We start from the raw sequence: 15,767 nt of genomic DNA, 5'->3' as shown, positions 1-15,767 counted from the left end.
CTTCCTGTCACCAAACCAGAGAGAGGCTGAGGCTATTATACACAACAATAACACACACACACACACACACACACACACACACACACACACACACACACACACACACACAAGTTTTCACAGCTATACTTGGTAGGACGTTGCACTGACTCCATTCATTTTGTACAGTCTAACTCTAACCTTAAACCAGGACTTCAGAAATGATGTTTTACCACATTAGGACTTACCATGAGGACTACTGGTCCCAATAAGGTCAGTGTTTATACCAGTTACAGTCCCAATAAGGATAGAAAAACGTGTACACACACACACACAAACACACACAAACACCGAGAGGCTCAGTAATGATGTATAATTACACACAGCCACCATGCTGCTCTGCTGTTATATTGGCTTCCATAGTTAGCATTCACACACACACACACACACACACACACACACACACACACGTAGAAACATACCAGAACACAGCTACATTTTTGCACACAATGAAACTCTGCAATTATCGTAAATGCAAGAGATTTGTACACAAACATACACAATCTGTGCACACAACGCTGAGAGCTGCATTCATGCAGATCTGGCATGTGTAGACACACACACACACACACACACACACACACACACAAACACACACACACACACACCAATAATGTCAGTGTGTGCAGGAAGTTGTATGGTTTGTGGTGATAAAGTGTAGCGCTGAACAATGTTTCTCCCGTGACACACATACACAAATAAAATGCCACAGCAGATCGGTTGATTATAGCCATAGAAAAAGAACGAAGCAGAAAATAGAGAGAACGCCCAAGATAAGGCTGCAGAAAACTGGCCGAGACGAACGATAGAACAGAAACATAGAAACAGAGGAGGAGGAGGAGGAGAGATGAAGAAGAGGGGGTTATGTGTTCTTGTCTGTGATTGGCCGGTTTCTGAAGCTCTACCTGCTGTTATTAGTCTGATAACAAACAGTCTGTTAGAAATAAGAAGTTTCCATCACATTTCACTGACTGTCACATATTTAACCAGCTGACCAGAGTGGCTTTAATGCACATGTGCTGCTGTCGTTTGAAGGTTTCAGCCCTTTTATTACAAACTAAATACACGTTACGTCATCGGCAGTCGTTTCAAAAAAGTTTACCTCTAATTCTTAGATTGTTAACTTGTGGTGGGAAATGCTTTCAAGTCTGACATTCCCTTAAAAAAACAAACATTTAATTCATATTTTCACACACCAGATGTCACATTTTTGGCCAAAAACATGTGAACAACATGTGGTTGAATCATGTGACATTTTTCACATGTGGAATATCTGAGATGCACATGGACGTACATGTGAAATCCATCATGTTAAATGCTGTTTTACATGTGAAGAACCACATGTTCCTGTATTAGAACTTATTTGAAATTGTTGTTTTCACGTCACATTTTCACATTTCGCATTTCTTATATTTTGTTAAAAAACGTGCTTGAATTTGTCACATGTGAAATGTTGCTCAATGTGAATAAAAACGTGTGTCTATAATATATTTTATACCGTTATACTTGAAATGGTTGTTTTTAGACACAATTTCTTACATTACACATGTGAAAACCACATGAATGCCATCGTGTTAAATGCTGTTGCACATGTTATTAATCTCATTTGTCTTTACGTGAATTCACATTAGTTGTTGTTTTCACATGTGAAATAGCTAAAAAACATCTGCCTGAAGGTGAAACATATGAAATCTACAATTTCACGTACCATATATAACACTTCACATATGATATTATACTTGAAATGGTTGAATTCACATAATAATTTCACCTGTGAATTTCGTCACATGTTAAATGTCGTTTCACGTGTTATAAACCACAGATATATCAGGCTTTAATATACTTGTTAATAGTATTAATGTATTGTTTGTTTTGGTGTTTACATTAGAGGTTGGATACTCAACCCGGGTCGGGCTCGGTCTGGTTGACATGATGCTCTAAGTTTGTTTTAGTGAAAATAGTGTAAAAATAAATAAAAATGATGGATCTACTGTCTGTGTTGGGCTACTTGCAGCCTTGGGAAGTTTAAAACTACTGAAAACAAGGGGAGCAACGTGTCACGAAACTCACGGCTCGGCTCGTATCACGGATTTGAGTCACGGATCGGATCATTTTTCGGATCAGCAAAAAAAAAAAGGGCTTTCCATAGCTTATATTCTGTAAAACGCTTACAGCAAGGAACTTTTTCCTGTGGTTTTAAATGAAAACAACATTCAAGATGTCCAATGTTTAAATAAAATCTTAAAATATATAGAATATTCAAAGCTCAATTGTTAAATTAAATTGCAATATGAGGCCTGATACCTTCCTCTTTTAAACATGGTAGGAAATGAAACTTCATCAAAACTTGATGATAACTTACGAACATGAACACACGTCTCGTCCTGCAGCTTGTTGAACGAGCCACCAAACAAACATTCACCGCTAACAGTTAGCAGCTACGTAACTAATTAGCTGCTCAGCCGCAGCACATTAAACATCATGTAAACATAGCAGCTGCAGACGTCACTACGGACCCGTTAGATGCTGGTTTGGTCGTTACTCTTCAAACTCCCTGTTAGCAACACGCTGTCTGTCCATGACTTGTAGCTGCGGCAGTTTGTTTACTTTGTCTCCAATGAGACATTAAATTTTTACAGTTAATCTGCGGTTCACATGTGTGCTGAACCGTCAACTATGATCCGTAACACCACTACTGAAAACCACGCGGGGAAATCAACAGGCATTTCGATTTAGTCGTCAAAGCAGATAATAATAAAGCGGTCCGTTATGTAAAATGTAAAACATGTGGAGTTCTGATGAGATATGACAGCAAGAAGACTGAAAATTCAGTCTTGCACCACATGTGTGTGTAGAAAACAATAGAAAAACAATATGAAACAATGCATTTACAAGGTGCCCACACACACATATGTAATCAGGGGTTAACAGGGAAGCGGTAACCATGGTAACAAAATTGCGTGACAGAGTAACACAAACTCAGTGCTTCAGCTTACATTAACTGTGTCGGACAGAAGTATGTTTACATGGGATTTGCTGATTAATTGAAAAGATTAACATCACCAGACTTACACTATAAAAACGCTTTGAGCTTGTTGATTTCTATAAAGATGAACCGAAAGCGACGCCTACTCAGCACGGAGGAAATCAACTTACAGACCGATGGATGATTTAGACAATGATCAGTGAGGATGTGAAGTAAACACAAACAGTTTACAGTCAGAAAGAACTGCGATGTAAAATTAGCAGATTGTTTAAGGGAGTTCCCTGCTGACTAGAGGAATGAATGTAAACACAAGGAAACTGAGGATATGTGTGTGTGTGTGTGTGTGTGTGTGTGTGTGCGTGCGCGTGTGTGTGTGTGTTCCCAGCCTTTGGCACACGACTATAAAGGGGTCAAAGGTCATGCGGGGCGGGCTGTAACATCAGTCCGCAGTACTGTAAATGACGACGTGAGAAGACTCGCTTCCTGTCTCTGTCAACATGTCACTTTATCTCTGCTGCAGTCTGAAACCTTCACTTTCCAAAACACACACGCACACACACACACACACACATGCACACATGCACACACACACACACACACACACACAAACAAGAAGCATTTTCCTAACTTCTCTTTCCTGGATTTCTATGTTTAATTTATGTGTTTTTTCCAACAACAACAACAACAACAAACATTATAAAAATATAAAGAGATCACTGGAGCATTTATATAAGTGTGCAGTCGGTCAGATTTTCTCTGTCGACAGGTTTAATATTTCATGATTGTCTCATTTCTAAACACGCGTGTTTTAGTTTCTCCACAGGAGGGGGTCGAGCTGTAATGTTGACTTTGAGCCTAAAGTCACATTCCCACTATTTAAACATCTGGTTTAAGGTTACATTCCCCCCTATTTAAACATTCGGTGTAGAGTTTCATCGCTCCCTGCTTCCTGCCACTCTCCTATCCCCTTATCTTCACACTGATTGGCTCTGGGGTTTGAATGCAGTTTTACCCAACACATTCTTTCTCTATTGTTGGTCCGCCACTGTGCTTCACACTGAAATATCAAGACGACTATCCGATGGATTGCTGTGAAATTTGGTTCACATGGTTAAAGTTTCTAGAGGAGAAATTCTAATTACTCAGATGATCCTCCGAACTTCCTTTTAGCGCCACCAACAGGTCAAAATTTTGAATTGGCACCAAATTTTTTACAGATACAGATTCATGTTCCTCAGAGGATGAACCGTAAAAACTTTGATCTACTGATTTTTTTCATCTAGCGCCATCCAAATACTTTGCTTTATGACCAAATACATGCAAAATTATGACATGGCGCTAATTGATATTAGCATGCTAGCATCCTCTGTAAGTTTCAGGTGTCGTTAGCTAACTGCTCAGACATGTCATTGAATTAAAGAACTTCAATTCCACAAGTGGATAATAAGTTTTTTATTGAACATTAAGCATAATAGATGAAAATGTGATGAAAAGTCTTTGGCGATTAGATCACATCGTGATGTCATCATCGTTTATAAAGGGGGGGAAGTGAAGGCCGGAGTAGAATAAGATATCCCCCAGACGGAGTTTAGACACTGGTGGTGGGTGATGAATAAGGGAATGATGAGAAGAGGAGCCGCTTCTGGTGATCTCAGACCTGGACCCGCTGACGGGGATGAAGTAGGGGGGGGGGAGGGGGGGAACGGAGGGGGAGGGAGGGAGGAGGGTCACGGCGGCGATTCACACTGATACGACAGCAACAGAGAGACGAATGGATTTAAAGTTTGGCAGCTAACACATGATAAGCCTGATAGAGTTCATGCTGATCTTTTAAACCAAGAGTGACGCCCCTGATCCTGATCGGCCGATATGAGAGCAGGAGAAGACGGTGGGGGGGGGCGGGGGGGGGGTTGAATGAATAATAGTCTGCTTGAACTTACACTAAGCTCCGTTAATGTTGGAGAAAATCACTCCCAAAAGAAGAACTGAAGTGAAAGTAAGAGCAGAGCTTAGCTAATGAGAATGTTCTGTAATCAATCCAAACATATTTATACAACCCCACGTAACCCCCCCGGCTCTTAATGTGTGAATGTGTGTGTGTGTGTGTGTACAGAGAGAAAAAAGAGAGACATAGACAGCGAGCGCACACATACACAACTGTTTATTTTGGCTGTCTGATAAAAAAATGTCCCAACCAAAACCAAAGTTGAAACCAAATCTCCGCCGAAGGCCTGACAGGTGTTGGGTCGACGCTCGATTAGCATCCAATAACAACAAGTTACTGCATCCACGGAGGAGTTTTATCAAGTGTTTGGACAAACATACTGACTGTTCACATAACTCACTTATATCAGAATATTTAATTATTTCCAGGAAAAGTAAAAAAAGAAAAAGATCTCCCCGAGGGTTTATAGTGCATAGTTTGGAAAGGTAGACTGTTTTTGCCCTGAATCAGCTGTCAGGTTGTATTCCTCCCCGTCAGAGTCCATGAATCATGAAACAGTTGTCTGGTTGGCTCAGTTTGAGGAGGAAGGTTAGAAATGTTTTTGCTGAGTTTGGATTGTCGGAGCTTGTTGTTGGGGGGGGGGGGCAGCCTGAGAAGACAACCTCAGGGGGGGAAATGAACATATTTGCAGGAAAGTTGGCTGTGTCGAGAACGATTTTCTGTAATTATACGTGTGTGTGTGTGTGTGTAACATTTAAATGTGGCGTATCATCCAAATAGTTTATAATCCCAGTGCAAGCATGGCCAACTAGTCTCAGCCATTTAAATATCTTCTTCTCAGCAGGTTTACAGTATGTGAGGCTGGACCATTAATTGTTTTTAGATCAGAAAAACATCATTTGAAGGAGTGCAATTTCCAGTTTAAGATTTTAATCATAACCCACATAATTAAGAGTGTCTTAACGAGCTGTAGAAAGGGAACGTTTAAGCTGGCGGCTGTTGATTTTACTGTAATGACACCTGTCGCAGGTGAATGTACTCGGCTGTAGTTTTCATTCTGTGAGTTGTCTGCATGTCTGTGTCATTCTGTGGAAGAAACATCATCATTTTTTTATGTTTGTATGTCTTTTTCTACATAAATGATCCAGTCGAACAGAAGAAACAGTTGTGGAAGCTCACATAGACAGCTTTAATTGTGTCTTTTTATCATTTATTAAGTATATCATAAGTACATCTGTAGTTGAATTGAAAAAAAACAACAATCCCAATATTGGAGAAAAATTGCAATTAGATATTTTCAACCTTGTGTTCATGCGTCAGTCTGTTGTGTAAAGTTTCGTTCTTTTCTTGGAAACTTCGGCGAAGCTCCAACATGTTGCATCATCATCATCATCGTCGTCGTCGTCGAAGCCATAATGACAATGAGGAGCTGCTCTGCCAGCTGTTATTACTGTAATCACACACACACGCTGGAATCCACTAAACCTTATAGTTTCACAGCATGTGTTTACAGGGGAAATTCCACCTTAAAACAGCATTCAAACAGCTCACTGCTTCCACACAGAGTTGTGTTTATCAGAACATGCAGGTTTGATATCATGTAATGAGGATTTTAAATGATTAAGAAGCATTTTTTTTACTTACTTACCCTTTAAGTACTACCTCGACCCTTTTTAATTTTGCCCTTGTGATCATTTTGTGTCTGTAAATGTGACTTTTGCTCTCATTGTGTTTTTCGGGTGGATGTCAGCCTCCCAGAGTTATGCAACGCGGAGACAGAGACGTGTGTCCCCCCCCCCCCATGAAAATGGAGTTAAAGGTTCATGTTGCTGTCAGATTTTACAACACTGGAACAAGAAAATTAGCAGGCGGTGTCGTGTTTGAAGACCGTCCACGTGTTGGAGGACAGTTGGAGGGGACGGGCAGGGGAGTTCCTCATGGAACGTTTTGTGGTCCTTTACAGTTGTGTTCTTGATGTGTATTTACTGCTCAACTATTAGTACATCACAGGTTGTCAGATGTAGGTTACAGGTGTGAATCATGTACTATGATTTCTGAGATTTACATAGATATCACAGTTTTTGGATATCAGTGCTGCAAGACGTATTCAGAGCCTTTAGTTAAAGGTGCAGTGTGCAGGATTTAGCGGCATCTAGTGGTAGATGGTAACAAACTGAATGGAAACCACTGGTTTCATCTTTAACAATGTGTTGTATTTTAAAAGCTTGTTATATTATCCATTGTGTCAAATCTTCATCTGAAAAGTAACTAAAGCTGTTAAATAAATGTAGTGGAGTAGAAAGTATAAAGTAGCATCACATGGAAATACTCAAGTAAAGTACAAGTACCTCAAAATTATACTGAAGTACAGTACTTGAGTAAATGTACTTAGTTAGATGTTAAATTATACAGTATGTGTTGGTTTAAGGGAGAAGGATTAAAGTTTCTGTTAACATGAATTTGTTTAACAGAGACACTTGTCTTTACAATACGATGTTATATCAGCATTCATTTATTTGTATTTACATTACAGTTGGTTTATTGTCATTAAACAATACAGGATCCCTGACAATGTTGCATCATGCATAAGAATCTAAACATCTAAACACTTTTGCAGAACACTACCCATACACACAGTAAAAAGAGACGATATCTCTGGTTCTGGTTGTGTCAGTGGTGTGGGGGTGAAATCTGTGGAGGAGTCTTTAAGTTTAGCGTGAGTCTCCAGAGAATGAATGTAAGTCAATGCAACGTCCTCCTAAGTGATAGAAACAGGTTTTGCTTGAGTGTATGTTTAAGAGAAAAAGAAGAGAGAGAGAGATAGGTTGAAAAAATGTGTCAAACAAACCACATCCTGCATTTTAAATCAGGTTTGTGCACACACACACACACACACACAGAAAACCAATAACAGGAAATCGAACATGTTGTTTTCAGTTTGAGTGTCACAGACAGAATTCAGTTCAAATTCACATTTTGAGAATTTTAACAGCATGTTGGCCAACTGACACTCTGACACTCACACACACGGACAGACAGGAACCCTGCAAACTGTAAGTCACTCTTCCTCTGACATGCATCTAATGATTGTACGTATTTGTGTTTTATTCTGCGTGCAGCTGAGATGGAGCCGATCGGCCCTGATACGTTAGTTTTGATCGGTTTGTTTTATATTTGAATTTATTTATGACTCGCAGACAGATTCACGTTGCTGGAGGTGTGTTTTTTTATCTGCTGTGCTGAAGTCTCTTCCTCCTTTGTTCAAAACAAAAGTACCCAAAATATTCAGATATGGATTTATTGACTTTTATGGAGCAATAAGTTATCAATCTGATTTATTGTTTGTCCGTCGAGCTGTGGGCTTTTCAGTCGAGCTAGTAGTTCAGCTTTAGCTTTAATTCATTGATTGCCTCGTGCACTTTATGAATGAATGTGATCTATCATTCAGTTAATCGATTGAAACCGTGTTTCCGTTTCAGTGTTTGTGGTTCTTTCTTTCTGACTTCATCTTTTAGTCCCTCCGTGCTACTTCCACCCTCAGCTTCCTCTTTCAGGCTGTTTGTCCGTTTGCTTACACGTAATAATATCTGGATTTTTTTAATGTTTTTTTGATCAGAGTCTGGATCTGCTTCAGTCTTTCTCTCAACTGCTCAGTCAGTTCTCAGTTCTCTGTTAGCTGATATGATGATGATGATGATGATGATGATGTGATGAGGTCAGCACTGTTTATAATATCCTGAGGATGAAGTCATGGTGGTTTTTGTGTTGGAGTGAAGCCAGACCTGATAAGAGGCAGAGGGAGGGAGAGAGGAGGGGATTATGAGTGAGAAGAAAATTGCGGTGATCTCAGCGGGGATAAGGAGAGAGACTGTTAAGCCTCTTTCAGACGTGCACCTCGTTACGTAAATGTTCTGCCAATTTTACATATCGCTCTCGTCTCGTTGTCTGAATGAGGGAACTTTAAAGGAAGTATATTCTGCACATTTCCAGCTCTGTATTTATATTCTGGAGCTCTACTGGAATATATTTACATGATTTCCAGTTAAAAACTCCTTATTTATCTTCTACTGGTCCTTTATGCAGCCCCTCAGTTCAGCCTCTGTCTGAAACAGGCCGTTTTAGCTCCTGTCTCTTTAAGCCCCGCCCTCCTGATGAGCTTGCTCTGTTCTGATTGGTCAGCTTTGGGAAGCTTCCTACGTAAACAAGCTACAGCGGCAGGTCAACAACCTTAGCGACAGCCCTTAGTAACCGAGGCTACAGAACAGACGGCTGTTTATGGGCGTGTGCCACAAATTGTCAGAACAGGATATAGATAACAGAAAACCACAAAATGCTTCATAAGGTAAAGTTGAATATGCAGCAAAACACTTAACATGCAGTATGTTCGTGCAGATGACAGACGAGCAAGTCAGCCACGGAAAAAACCAGAGAAGAAGAAGTGGTGTGCTGTTCCTGTTTCTGCAGCGACTTCCTTACATTTAGTTTATTGCAGCCAGAGTCCAACAGTTATATAACTAGTAGACAATAAAGAGACTCGCATGAAGCCGTCCGCCATTACTGTCGTTGTGTTTCTTCTTCTTCCTCTTCCAGTGAAACACCGCGCTACTGCCACCGTTCCTCCGTTTTTTCCCCCCGAACACACGACAACACCGAGCTGGTGTTTTCACATTTACACACTCTGGAGGATGTTTTGGAAAAGCTTCGTTTTAGTCTGGACGGAGGAACAAAACGAAGAGAGAAAACTATGTGTTTATCAGTTTTGGTGGTTTAGTGTGGACATGGTTTTAATTTCTCTATTGTGTACTGGTAGTAAATTCCATTCATTCCATTCAAATGAGTCCCAGTTTAACGTGCTGACATTTTTAACTCAGACCATAAGTTATTAACTAACACCACCGCACCGGTCAAGAAAGCACAGCAACGCTGAAGAAAGCATCTCTGTGAGGAAAGCTCTTCACTTCAGGGGGTCGTCTCCAGCAAACAGAAGATCACTGGGATGCTGCTCCCAGTCCTGGAGGGGGGGACATCATCTACACCGCCTCAGAGAAGCTACCGGCGTCTGTAAGGACTCCACGCGCTCATATCATCGTCTGTTTGAGCTCCTTCCATCTGGCAGACGTTATGAGGCCTTCCACGCCTACACCTCCAGACTGAGAAATAGCTTTTTCCCCCCCAGAGCTGCTCTGAATCAGTAAACCCCCCCATGATGCCGCACATACACGCACGTACTGCACTATGCCACCAAATAAGCCACACAGGGGTCCATTCTTCCAGTCTTTATTACTGTCTGATATCTGTATCTGACAGCTGCTGTAAATAATAACCTCGGTGTACAGTGACTAACACGTTGTGTTTTTATGAACACTCTGTATCTACATTTCTGTTCTGGTTTGGTTTTGGTTTGAGTTGTTGTTCGTCACTTTATTGCTCTTTTATCTTATCTGTTGTTCTAGTTTTACTTTCTTTATTGTTTTACGGGAGTTGCAAACAATAAAGCTATTCTCTTCTATTCTATTAAGCAACTTAATTCTATATTTCATCTAATAAACGACCGGGGTCGGTTTAAATGGTGAAGAGGCGGGTTGAGAGTCTGTAACCGTCGTGTCTGAAAAGCAGCTGCGAGGAACCGAAACACAGATTTCTTCCGTCTGAATGACTAAAAGCCAGATGAAACGGCGATAAACGACGAGACGGGTCAATTACAACTATTGAGATCTGTATCAGTCAGTGAAGAGAGAGAGAGAGAGAGAGAGAGAGAGAGAGAGAGAGAGAGAGAGACAGGATTCATGAATGAAGACGGTTAGACACACACACACACACACATCCTGACTGACTGACTCACTCTTTTGCTGCAAAGTCAACTGAAGCCTGCGTGAATGCCATGTCTAAATAAGGCTGTAACTGCTGCTGCTCGGTGTGTGTGTGTGTGTGTGTGTGTGTGTGTGTGTGAATGGATATTACTCATCTTGTGGGGTCATGAATCTCTTCGTACGGTATTGAAACAATGTGGGGACGGCCCCATTTTTTAAGAGGAAAAAAATGCAAGTTTCCATAAAGTCAATCATTACAATTTTTAGGGTTAAGATTTGTTTTTGCGGTTGTGGTTATGGTTACTGGCTCCGTTAGGGTCTGTGTGGGAGCGGCGCTCTTTAGCAAAGGTGGGAAAATTAACCAGAAGGTAAATTCTTAGACAAACTGACATTCTTGAAGTATTTTCTTTTAATGAAACTGAAACTTGTTCTTGCAAAACACTTCTGACAAAGCATGAATCTCATCTCTGTGCAACAAGTTAGTAAGTTTCTATGCAGCGAGCTCGTTACTGCCCCCCTGTGGCCAGACTGAAGGTACGGCAGAAAACAGACCTGCATTGAAACAACGTAGGAGGCTGCATTGATGGTGTTGCTTCAGGTACCGGCGAGACATAATAAAATACAATCCAGGAAGAGCAGTTGGATTACTGTAACAGAAGTCAGGACGTCACATCAAGGTTTTAAACGTTTATTGTAACCACATGTGTTTGAGTTTGTCAGCTTTAGAGGAAGTTCTGAATCAGTGTAGCAACGAGGATGCAGAACTTTATATAGACCGCCTATAGAGAGAGGCAGGTTGTGTGACCATGACCATGAACATGATTGGAGGGTGTATGGAACATGCCTGAACTACCGCAAGGCTCCATTTATGCATTTAAAGGCTTCTCAGATGCCAAAATGCTGCACAGTGGCGTTAATGCCCACAGACGGGATTTTACAACTCTGGAACGTTACCACAGCAACATCTTTCATCTTTCATTGCGACGATTGTGACGTAAACATTAGAAATACTCACGTACAGCTTCACATTACTAAGAATCCAGTGCATCGCCGGACTGATACCATTCAAATTAATGAGGGTGTTGCGTTTATTCATTCACACTTGGTGTTTTCCCCCGTCGGCCACTAGAGGCAGCAATGAGTCAGTTCCACACTTGAAACAAACTTCGACGCACTAGGGGGTGAGCCCGAATACAAATACGTTATTCGGCAAAGCACAAATAATGAGGTTTCTTTAACGAATATTTGTTTCATACAAATATGTTAAAATTATTTGTTTTCAGGAAGAAAAATAAACCGTGTTAAATACCAGAGTGCGGGTCGGGTACATCGCTATCTCTGCTGTGACGTCTATCAGCAGGTCTCAGCGAGGGGAGTCACATCCACCTGCTACATGACGCACATTTCCTTAGTTGGACATCACTCCCCAGAGATAAAGCACTTTAATTTTCTAAAATTAAAAGCGTAATAAAAACAAAATCAGGATTTTTAAGCCTCTTTCCACTTTTATTCGAATACAAATACAAATACTGCCTCAACAAATACAGATACAAATACAAATACTGGTCTCTCTACACATCCCTATGATGCACAAAGACTAGAACTGGCGTATTTGAGGGAACCCTACCTCGCTACCCTCCTCTTTCAACTTCCAACAACAAATTATTAAATTAATAATTAGTTATTTTGCACTAAAATTTTACCCCTTTTGCATCAATATCAACACTAACACAACATTGAGTTAACTTTACCCAGTAGCACTCGTTACACACAACAAGCTTTAAAAGCTAAAAACTGTCACAAACGTGTTGTTAGCAAGTTTTCAACAATCAATAACAAACTGTGACATGTCTGTTTAAAAAGAGTAGATTATAACAAGCTTTAGTTTGGGTAAATAACCGATAACAGTAAAATTAAAAAAAATAACACTAAAGGTCTTTGCACACCAAGTCCGTTTTTTTAATCCGTCATCCGACAGAAATCGTTACGCACAGAAACCTTGCACACTGAGTCCGATGTGTTTTATTACTATATTCGTTGCGAAAATTTGCAATACGAGACAAAATGGGAGTCGTCAAGTAAGTGAAAGAACCACACAGTAAAAAACAGACCAACAATGTCCACGATCTGATTGATCCTGAACAGCAGCTGGCAGCACACACACACACACACACACACACACACACACACACACACACACACACACACCTGATCACAGGTGATCACAGGTGATCAGCCTTTCGACTGGATCCGCCTCAAAACGCTGCAACATACAGACCAGATGATGATCAATAGTTGTCCTGTGATCAGCTGATAGTATCAGTGTTTCCAGGCTGTGTTGTTTGCGTGTACGGTGGCTCTGAGTGGTCAAAAAACCTGAACCTGCTCCGAAAACTTTAATGACGGACGAAACTTTCGGAGTCTGTGTGTAAACGTCGTATTTATTTTTTAACGTGCGACAACCTTTAACGCTGAGCAGCTTTCTGGGTCACATAAACACAGTACTGTGTCGGTGTTATATTGACCCAAACTGGGCAAAATCTTCCCCCAGTGACTTTTAGTGTGTTGAGTTTTTAATGTTATAACCAGCCAACAAGTTTTTAATAAAAAAAAAAAAGTTGGTTTCCCAAACTAAACATCACCTCTTGATGTGGAACAAGCCTTTAAACCACATGTACAGTGTAAGTCTGTCACCATGTTTAGTGTGTATGAGAGGGTTAACTGCTTTACAACACTGTTGGCAGCTGCTAAAACAGTTCCTGTAAGAACCTGCAGCTCTGGAAGTCCTGAAATGTCACCTAAAAGAGAAGAAAACGAGGTTCTTATATGGGTTATATACCGTGTGGAAAAAATATTCTCATTTAACACTCTCTGCTCGGAAATTCCTCCTGTCAGGATGTCTGGAGTTTAAATGAATTTTAAATACTTCTTGGGAGTCTCTCTCTGTGCCAACAACGGTCAGGACAGGTGTAGTCTGGGTGGAAACGATACGACTGTAGTTTCTCATGTAGTTGTGACAGAAAGAAGAGGATATAAGTATATTTTTAAACACGAGAGGATGTGTTTTATTAGAGGAGGAACCAGGAGAAAACTGTCAATCAACTGCAGGAAAAGCTTTTTGTGGTCCTTGAAGGATGGGTGCAGCTTCCTGACGTCTTGTTTTCACAGCGAGATTCGGATACAGTTTCTCCAGATTTGACTGACACTTAATCGGCCGATCGGAGACCAAAACCTGCCAAAACATCATAAAAATATCCCGATATTTAGCTTCACTGTGGACGGGAATGTTTTATACTTTTGTACGCAGAAGAAGAAGAAGAGTACAGCGTTCAGGAGATGCTTTATTTGTTAGTAGGAGCTCACTTTAATGGGGATAAAATAGTTTAATGATACGTCTCCAAATCTTATCGGACTCAACGGATCAAATTCTGATGATAAAATGAGTCATCATTTTACAGCTGTTCCTTTCCCACACACACATGATTGTATGTGTGTGTGGGAAAATGCCTTTTTTGGGGCCTGTGTGCATCAAACGACAAGACAGGAAGTTGTAATTACACAGACAAAATAAGATGCAATAAACACAATTTAAAGTGATGAAATGTTTTATAATGTTTCAAAACACACCGAAGAGGAAACTCTACCTAAAACGCTTGATCAATTCAAAAAGGGGAAGTTGTTTTTTTTTTAAAGTTTCAGAGAGTTTAAAAGAAGTAAAATACATCACAGCTGATGATGATGAAAATAGAAACTAGTTCAGGATGTGGATGTACAGATGATGCAATGGGAGTCTTTTTGGATACGTGCAGCTTGTTTCATAACGAAAAAATGGAAGAATTAACTAAATAAGGAAGAGTTATCATTGTGTCAGTCAGTCAGTGGTGATCACACACTCTGCACCACTGCACACACACACACACACACTTCCTGTTCACACTCAGGAAGACTGAAGGTTCACAGTCCAACTTCATTTAATGATCAGAAAATCATTTGACTCGCTGGACTGTTTGCTGCAGGACGGTTTGATTGATCAGCAGGTTGGTAGAGAACTTTTTTTTTTGAGTAGAGAACTGTTGGTTGTAATGAGGCTGTAGACACACACACACACACACACACACACACACACACACACACACACACACACACACACACACACAGAGAGGTCTTGTTGGCTGGCAGGTTATTTTGGAAACAGTTTAAAAGTGCAGGTGTGTGGATGGTTTTTAGCTTTAACTTGGGGGAAACACAGCGCCAGTGCACGCACATTCACATTGTGTGCATGCATGTGTGTGTGTGTGTGTGTGTGTGTGCACGTGCGTGTGTGTGTGTGTGTGTGTGCGTGTGTGTGTGTGTGTGTGTGCGTGTGTGTGTGTGTGTGTGTGCGTGTGTGTGTGTGTGTGCGTGTGTGTGTAACTCAGTAAAACCAGCAAAGCAGCAAACAAGGTAAAACTCTCCATCTGACTGTTTAAAGCTCCGACGTGCTGATTTTAATCAGTAAATGAGAAACGTTGATGTTGTATCAGCCGCTCTGAAGGGAAATATACTGTTTGGATTTTTGGATCGATTGATCGATCGATTAGAGATTGAACACTTCCTATCAGCTAGCAGTTAGCATGTTAGTCGAATACTTCTGCTTTTTATCAGACAGCTCATTTCAAACTGCTTCTAATCTTCCTGTTCAGCATTGATGAATCTAATAAGATTCAATATTTAATGTGATACTCTTGAGTTATACTGTCGGTGAACTCAAGAGTATCACAATAAAAACAAGAACAGGTAAAGAAACAGACCATAAAAAAAATTAAAATAACAAAATATACAAATCTAATTAATTAATATCACAATATAATGTATTTATAAGCAGATATAACAATTTTTAAGTGTTTATTAATGTTCAATATTGGTCATGAAGACATATTTTATATTATTACAGCTGTGTTATCTGTTTAAACAGCAGCAAACAGAGTTTTCTACTCTAGAACAGAGTCTT

At 40.4% G+C, this 15,767-nt stretch overlaps 1 protein-coding gene across 7 annotated transcripts in view; it reads left to right on the top strand.

The window, feature by feature from the left end:
• plekhg2 (pleckstrin homology domain containing, family G (with RhoGef domain) member 2) overlaps nucleotides 1-15,767 on the top strand; it is a 128,907-nt gene that overhangs the window by 28,195 nt on the left and 84,945 nt on the right. The window contains exon 1 of one of the 7 annotated variants that reach the window (XM_042413508.1): nucleotides 7,986-8,020. The exons of 5 other annotated variants lie outside the window; for them this stretch is intronic. The gene's annotated coding sequence lies outside the window, so the exon portion shown is untranslated. Of the gene's footprint in view, nucleotides 1-7,985; nucleotides 8,021-14,792; nucleotides 14,815-15,767 lie in introns of those variants that run through there. One more of the 7 variants, XM_042413509.1, reaches the window with a different exon arrangement.

Source organism: Thunnus maccoyii, chromosome 6, assembly GCF_910596095.1.
Source record: "Thunnus maccoyii chromosome 6, fThuMac1.1, whole genome shotgun sequence".
Lineage (NCBI taxonomy): Eukaryota > Metazoa > Chordata > Actinopteri > Scombriformes > Scombridae > Thunnus > Thunnus maccoyii.
The sequence above is the reverse complement of the archived record's forward strand: the minus strand, read 5'-3'. Positions and strand labels throughout refer to the sequence as shown.